We start from the raw sequence: 7496 nt of genomic DNA, 5'->3' as shown, positions 1-7496 counted from the left end.
GAACTACCCAGGCACCCCTCATGACAAATTTTTAAAATAAAAATTAGAGGGGCGCCTATGTGGCTCAGTCCTTAAGTGTCTGCCTTTGGCTCAGGTCATGATCTGGAGTCCTGGAATCAAGAGTGCTGCATTGAGCACCTCACATCTGGCTCCCTGATCAGTGGGGAGTCTGCTTCTCCTTCTGTCCATCCCCCTGCTCATGCTGTCTCTCACTTTCAAATAAATAAATAAAATCTTTTTTTTTTTAATAAAATCTTTTTAAAAAAAAATTTATTTATTTATTTGAGGGAGAGGCAGAGAGCAGGAGCAGGGAGGAGGAGAAGCAGGCTCCCCATCGAACAGGGAGCCCAATGTGGGGCTCCATTCCAGGACCCAGGGATCATGACCTGAGCCAAAGGCAGATGCTTAACCAACTGCCTCCAATAAATAAAATCATTAAAAAATAAAAATGAGAAATGAGGAAGGAGAGATGAGAAAAGTATGAAACTCTTACTATGGAAATTACTTCACCTAGTAAAAAACACATCTCGAAGTCTGACGTTTGAATCAATTTCAAGATTTGTGAAGCATTAATCATATGAGTCATAAAAAAAAAAAGGTCTAGTGTGAAAATTAAGTCAAAATTGTACCAGTGTAAATGCATCCACGGTGAAGATTCTTTAAGGTGAAACTCAGTGAAGCTATTTGTTTGGTTATTTATTTATTTATGATTTTATTTATTTGTTTGACACACAGAGGTCATAGGCAGAGAGAAAGAGAAGCAGGCTCCCTTCGGAGCAGAAAGCGGGATGCAGGGCTCCATCCCAGGAACCTGGGATCATGACCTGAGCTAAAGGCAGAGGCTTTAACCCACTGAGCCACCCAGGCACCCCTAAATAAATAAAATATTTTTAAAAATGTCTATTTAGATCTTATGCCCATTTTATTTTAATTTAATTTTATTTTATTTTATTTTATTTATGAGAGAGAGAGCATGCATGCATTTGCATGCCGGGGGTGGGAAGTAGGCGGAAAAAATAAAATTTTCTTTTTTTTCTTAAGGTTTTTATTTATTCATTTGAGACAGAGAGAGCATGAGCAGGGGAGAGGGAAAAGCAAGCTCCGTGCTGAGGCAGGAGCCCTATGTGGGGCTCATTCCAAGGACCCTGGGATCATGGCCTGAGCATGAGGGAGACGCTTAATCATCTGAGCCACCCAGGCGCCCCAGCAAAGAGAATCTTTTTTTTTTTTCTTTTTTTAGCAGAGAGAATCTTAAGCAGGCTCCATGCCCAGCAGAGAGCCTGATGTGGTGCTTCATCTCATGACCCTGAGTGACATCATGTCCTGAGCCGAAATCAAGATATAGATGCTTAACCAACTGAGCCACCCAGGTGTCCCAATCTTATGCCCATTTTAAAGTTTATTTTTTAGTAATCTCTATACCCAATGTGGGGCTCAAACTCACAATTCCAAGATGGAGAGTCACATGCTCTTCCGACCAAGTCACCAGGTGCCCTATTAAAATATATATATATATTTTTAAAGATTTTATTTATTTATTTGACAGAGAGAAATCACAAGTAGGCAGAGAGGCAAGCAGAGAGAGAGGAGGAAGCAGGCTCCACGCCGAGCGGAAAGCCCGATGTGGGGCTTGAACCCAGGACCTGGGATCATGACCTGAGCCGAAGGCAGCGGCTTAACCTACTGAGCCACCCAGGCGCCCCACCTATTAAAATATTTTTAATTTGTTAGTACTTAGTTGCCTTTTTATTCTATATTTTGCTCATTTACCTATTTTTCTATCACTCTTACAAGGTTTGTCTAGCTTATTAAGACTTTCAAACAGCTAATTTTTTTTTTTTTTTTTTTTTTTTTGAAGTAGGTTCCACACCCAGCCTGGGGTTGAACTCCCAGCCCTGAGATCAAGAGTCACATGCTCTACCAACTGAGCCAGCCAGGCACCCCTCCGAACAACTAAATTTTCTAAATTCTTTTTTAAATTTCTTTTTCACAGATTTCTGCCTTTTTCCTCCCTCTCTTATTTTGTTGAATCTCAACTTTGTAGCTCTTTCCCAAATTATTGAACAATGTATCAGGAATGTTTTCAGCTGCAGGTTAAAGAAAACATGAATAAAGATGGCTGAAACAAAAAACAAACAAACAAACAAAAAAAGATGGCTGAAACAAACAGGTGGGTTTTTGTTTTGCTTTGTTTTGTTTTGTATTTACGCATGGAGCCTTGATGGAGGTGGTTGCTGACTTTGATTCAACTGCTCACTCTCCAAGAACCCTCGGGCTCTTCTCTCCTACTTGGCTGCCCTGAGTGTGTTGGATTTTTGATCTCATGACTATCTACCTACCTCATGATCACAAGGCAGCTGTCAGAACTCCAAAGGGAATATCCACGTCCAAGGCAATAAAAAAGAGGATGATATGTTATGAGCAAACCATTGTCAATGTCATTTCATTCCCTCCTATTAGAAAAGAACATATCCTCCCCCCTCTCTCTCTGCCTGCCTCTCTGCCTACTTGTGTTCTCTGTCTGTAAATAAATAAATAAAATCTTAAAAAAAAATAATAAAATAAAAGGAAACTACACATCCTGCCCAGAAGCCCCCAGAACATTCCTGCTTATATCTCATTGGCCAGAACCGTGTCACATGGCCGGCTCTCATTGCATGGGAATCTAAGAAAGCGAGTTATTTAGTTCTTCCAGGCCCTAATGGAGACATGAGTAAGGAGGCTGGGAATAGCTGTTGGGTTAGCCACCAACAGTGTGTGTGTGTCATAAACAACCGGCCTCGTTTGTTTTCAATCTTCCTTGTTTTCTTTATCATTTCCCAATGCCTTTGGGGTGAATCCTCACCCTGATGTTGTTGCTCATTGTCTTATTTGGGCTGTGACCATTCTGCTCTTCAGTCCATGTATGGATTTCAACTATTAAAACTTTCATAATTGGTATTTCCAACCAATTCTTCCTGTTTATTCCTGCCTTATATTAACAATGTCCTCCCTTATTTTTTTTTAAGATTTTATTTATTTATTTGACAGAGAGAGACCACAAGTAGGCAGAGAGACAGGCAGAGAGAGAGAGAAAGGAGGAAGCAGTCTCCCTGCAGAGCAGAGAGTCCAATGCTCAACTCGGTCCCAGGGCCCTGAGATCATGACCTGAGCCGAAGGCAGAGGCTTAACCCACTGAGCCACCCAGGCGCACCGTCCTCCCTTATTTTTTGAGGATATTTATGATGCTTACTTTAAATTCAGGTCCAGTAAGTCGGACTCATTGAATATTAGTTTCTCAGTTTGCTTTTCTTTTCTTGCAAATGTGATCCCCTTTGAGTTCATATTACTTTGGGGATGTCAGTGAACTTGGCAGGAAAGGGTTAAAGTCCAGACTCTAAGATATGGAGAAGGAGGTAGAGAAGTAATGTTTAAGGTTACCTGGTTTAGCCCTACCTAGCCAGGATGGAATACTGGTCGGTGCTGCTGGCTTCCTACCTCCTGCATAGCAGTGGGGCATATGACTATCCACTCAGGGCCATGGGGAGTGGGGGTGGAGAAGGGAGGGGCAGGGCAGTGCGGAGCACAACTGAAAAATCTCCTTCAGCCTCACCCCCACCTCAGGCACCTGATCTTCTTCTCTCCTGGCTGCCATCACAGTCCCCACATCTGGCCTCAACCAGCCTCCTCATAGATTTCTCCATTTTTTACTTTAGTTTCTCAGATACTCAATGCCTTCTCACTCCTATTTCTCCTCCTCCTCCTTCTTCTTTGCTGCTGTTAAGCAGAAAATTTCAAGCAAACAAGAGTGCAAGAATGCCATTTCTAGGGCACCCTGGGTGGCTCAGTCGGTTAAGCATCTGCCTTCAGCTCAGGTCATGATCCCGGAGTCCTGGGATCGAGTCCCACATTGGGCTCCCTGCTTCATGGGGAGTCTGCTCTCCCTCTGCCCCTCACTCCACTCATGTGCTCTCTCCTCTCTCGCTCTCAAACAAATAAAATTTGAAAAAGAAAAGGATGCCATTTCCATCACCCAGCACGCATGATCATCAATTCATGGTCACCATTATTTCCTACATCCCTACCCCACATTGCTGGCCCGCTGAATTATCGGATTTTTTTTAACAGATTTTATTTATTAATTTGAGAGAAGGAGTGCTAGAGAGAGCACGAGCAGGAGGGAGGGGTAGAGAGAGAGGGAGAAGAAGACCCCCCCTCCAGGAGGGAGCCTCCTATAGGAGGACTTGATCCCAGGACCCTGGGATCATGACCTGAGCCAAAAGCAGATGCTTAACAACTGAGCCACCTAGGCGCCCCTACTCCCAATTTTTTAAAAACCACAACCCAATCAAGATTCATGATTTGTGGGGTGCCTGGGTGGCTCAGTGGGTTAAACCCTCTGCCTTCCTCTCTGCTCAGCAGAGAGCCTGCTTCCTCCTCTCTCTGCCTGCCTCTCTGCCTACTTGTGATCTCTCTCTCTCTGTCAAATAAATAAAATCTTTAAAAAAAATTTTTTTTTTTAATTTGACAGACAGAGATCACAAGTAGGCAGAGAGGCAGGCAGAGAGAGAGGAGGAAGCAGGCTCCCCGCAGAGCAGAGAGCCCGATGCGGGGCTCGATCCCAGGACCCTGGGATCATGACCTGAGCCGAAGGCAGAGGCTTCAACCCACTGAGCCACCCAGGCGCCCCTTAAAAAAAATTTTAAAAAAGATCCATGATTTGTGTTTGGTTATTGTTTGTATTATCTTCTTTTTTCTTTTTTGTATTATCTTTTAATCTAGAACAGTCTTCATACTTTTTTCTTGGTAGGAGCTTTTTGAAGAGAACAGGCTAAATATCTTGTAAAGTGTCCTGCATTCTAAATTTGCCTCATTATCCCTCCTGGTGTTGTTCAGTTCGTTCCTCCATCCCTTGCATTTCCTGGAAGCAGGAAGTCAAGTCTAGGGGCTAGACTGGATTTAGATTATACATTTTTGGCATTGTTATCTCTTGGATGTTGCTGTGTAGTTCATATTATAGCCTATCAGGAGACACATAATGTCAGGTCTCCCATAACTGGTGATGCTAAGTTTGATCACTTGGTTGCAGTAGGGACTGCCGCATCATCCATATAAAGGTATGCTTTCCCTTTGTAAACTGTCAGCGCAAATTACTTATGGAGCAATACTCTGGCATCCTGCAAACATCCTGTACTCAGTAACCTTTCACCTACCACCCACTAAATCATTTATTTCATTGGGAGTTGTAGTATAGTTCCAGAGGTTTTCTTTTTTAATTTCAATGCCTTTATTTAAAAAGTTTTTGTTATTTTTGTCCAATTATGTCTGTTACTTTTTATATATTGCTCTATATTTTCACAATGATTTTTTAAAGATTTTATTTTATTATTATTTTTTAAAGATTTTATTTATTTATTTGGCAGGCAGAGATCACAAGTAGGCAGAAAGGCAGACAGAGAGAGAGGGGAAAGCAGGTTCCCCGCTGAGCAGAGAGCCAGATGCCCGATGCGGGGCTTGATCCCAGGAATCTGAGATCATGACTTGAGCTGAAGGCAGAGGCTTAACCCACTGAGCCACCCAGGCGCCCCTAAGATTTTAATTTTCAGTAATCTCAATACCCAATGTGGGGCTCAAATTCACAGCCCCGAGATCAAGAGTCATGTGTTCTACCAACTGAGCCAGCTGGCCCCCCACAATGATTTATTTTTTAATTCTTTCTTTTCAATATTAAGCATAGCAATTTTATAGATTCTGATTGTTCTATTACCAGCTCAAGGAGCAGAGGGCCTTTTTTTTTCTGTCATGGTAATGTGTCTGCAGTCATATCCTAGAGTTCCTGACATATGTATCCTTAATCTAATGGCTTTGTATTTTCTAAGGTCTTAAAGGTTTCATTATTCTCAGACCATGGGCCTCTCCAGGGTCAGCTTCCCTTGCTGCTCTGACTTCTGTCTTCCTTTTTAGCACAAAGGAATTCTCGACTTTGAGAACTGAGTTTCCTGTGGGTTTTACTGGTTTTGGACTGCTCTATGTTAAATAATTTTTTAAAACATTTTATTTATTTATTCGAGAGCAAGACAGAGAGCCTGAGCAGGGGGGACAGGCAGAAGGGGTAGCAGATTCCCCGCTAAGCATGAACCCTTACAGGGGGGGCCTGGATCCCAAGACCCTGAGATCATGACCTGAGTCAAAGTCAGACACTTAACCAACTGAGCCACCCGGGTGCTCCTTTCCATGTTAATTTCTTGACTTTCGGTTCCTACAACGGGAGGCAAGGAGTGAATTTTTCCTGGCCCTACATTGGTAAGGTTTATTACCAATGTAGGGCCAGGAAAAATTCACTGGATCTGGTCCCCAGGTTGAGGAACCAGAAATAAGGCCTGTGCAAAAACCCATGTGCCCTAAGGGTTCCACACAGGCCTTGGGAAACAGCATGGAAGTTTGCAACTGCCTGGACCCACAGGTAGAAAAAGCAAAAAAGGTAGGAATGGGTCCAAATTTACATCAGCTTCCTAACACAGGAGGTAGAGAAAATAACATAATGCACCCTTATGTATAAGCATGATTCATGTAAAAAAATGAAAAGTTCTATTTTGCTGCAATACCCTCTCTAATCTCATCACCCTCTCTGCCAGAGGCAACTGCTCTCCCAAATCTTTAGTGTTTATCTTTTGCAAATATATCTTTATTCTTTCATTACATATGTATGTATCCTTAAGCAATATCCCACTTCTACTCTCTCTAGTTAGGCTCTTACCCTCAATAGTTCACCAAGATTGTTCAAAGTCATCAATGACTTAAGTGCTAACAAAGGATATTTCTATGCCCTCATCTTACCTGTCCTTTCCACAGCTCTCCTGATTTCTTTCCTCCTTCCTCACTCCTTCCTAGGCTTCTACTCCCTGGTTTTCCTCAGCCTTCAAACCACCCTAATCTCATATCCTCTGCTGCTTCTCCTCTGCCCTACCTCAAAATGCTGGCCTGCTCCATGGCTCAGTTACGGATGTTCTTCTAGATCCCATTCAGTTCCATGACAGTTAAATACAACTACATAAAAAATGGCTACCAAATCTCTATCCCTGGCCTTGATCTCTCCCTGAGCTCTTAGCTTGTATATTCACTGCTCACTTGACACTTAAACTCTCAAGTCTTGCAGACATCTCATACTCAATATGACCATAATGAAACTTACACCCCATATACACACCTGTTTCCTTCACAACCCCACTCGCCCATTTCAGGAAATAGTTCATCATCTACCTACCCAGTTGCTCTAGCCAGAAACCAGTGATCAACCATGATTACTCCTTCTCCTTCACACCCATATCCAACCTGTCAACAAGACCCATCCATTCTGTCTCCTAAAATTTAAGCCATTCTCTTAGCTACATTTCCATTATCCCTTCCCCAGGCTAGGCCAGCATAATCTCTTGCCTACTAAATGATCTCATTTCCAACCTATCTTTTTCAAATCAGTTGTCCACATATCAGAAAGCCTGACATACATAAAATCAAAT

This window comes from Lutra lutra, chromosome 4 (assembly GCF_902655055.1).
Source record: "Lutra lutra chromosome 4, mLutLut1.2, whole genome shotgun sequence".
In the NCBI taxonomy this organism is placed as follows: Eukaryota; Metazoa; Chordata; class Mammalia; order Carnivora; family Mustelidae; genus Lutra; species Lutra lutra.
Note: the sequence above shows the minus strand (reverse complement) of the source record.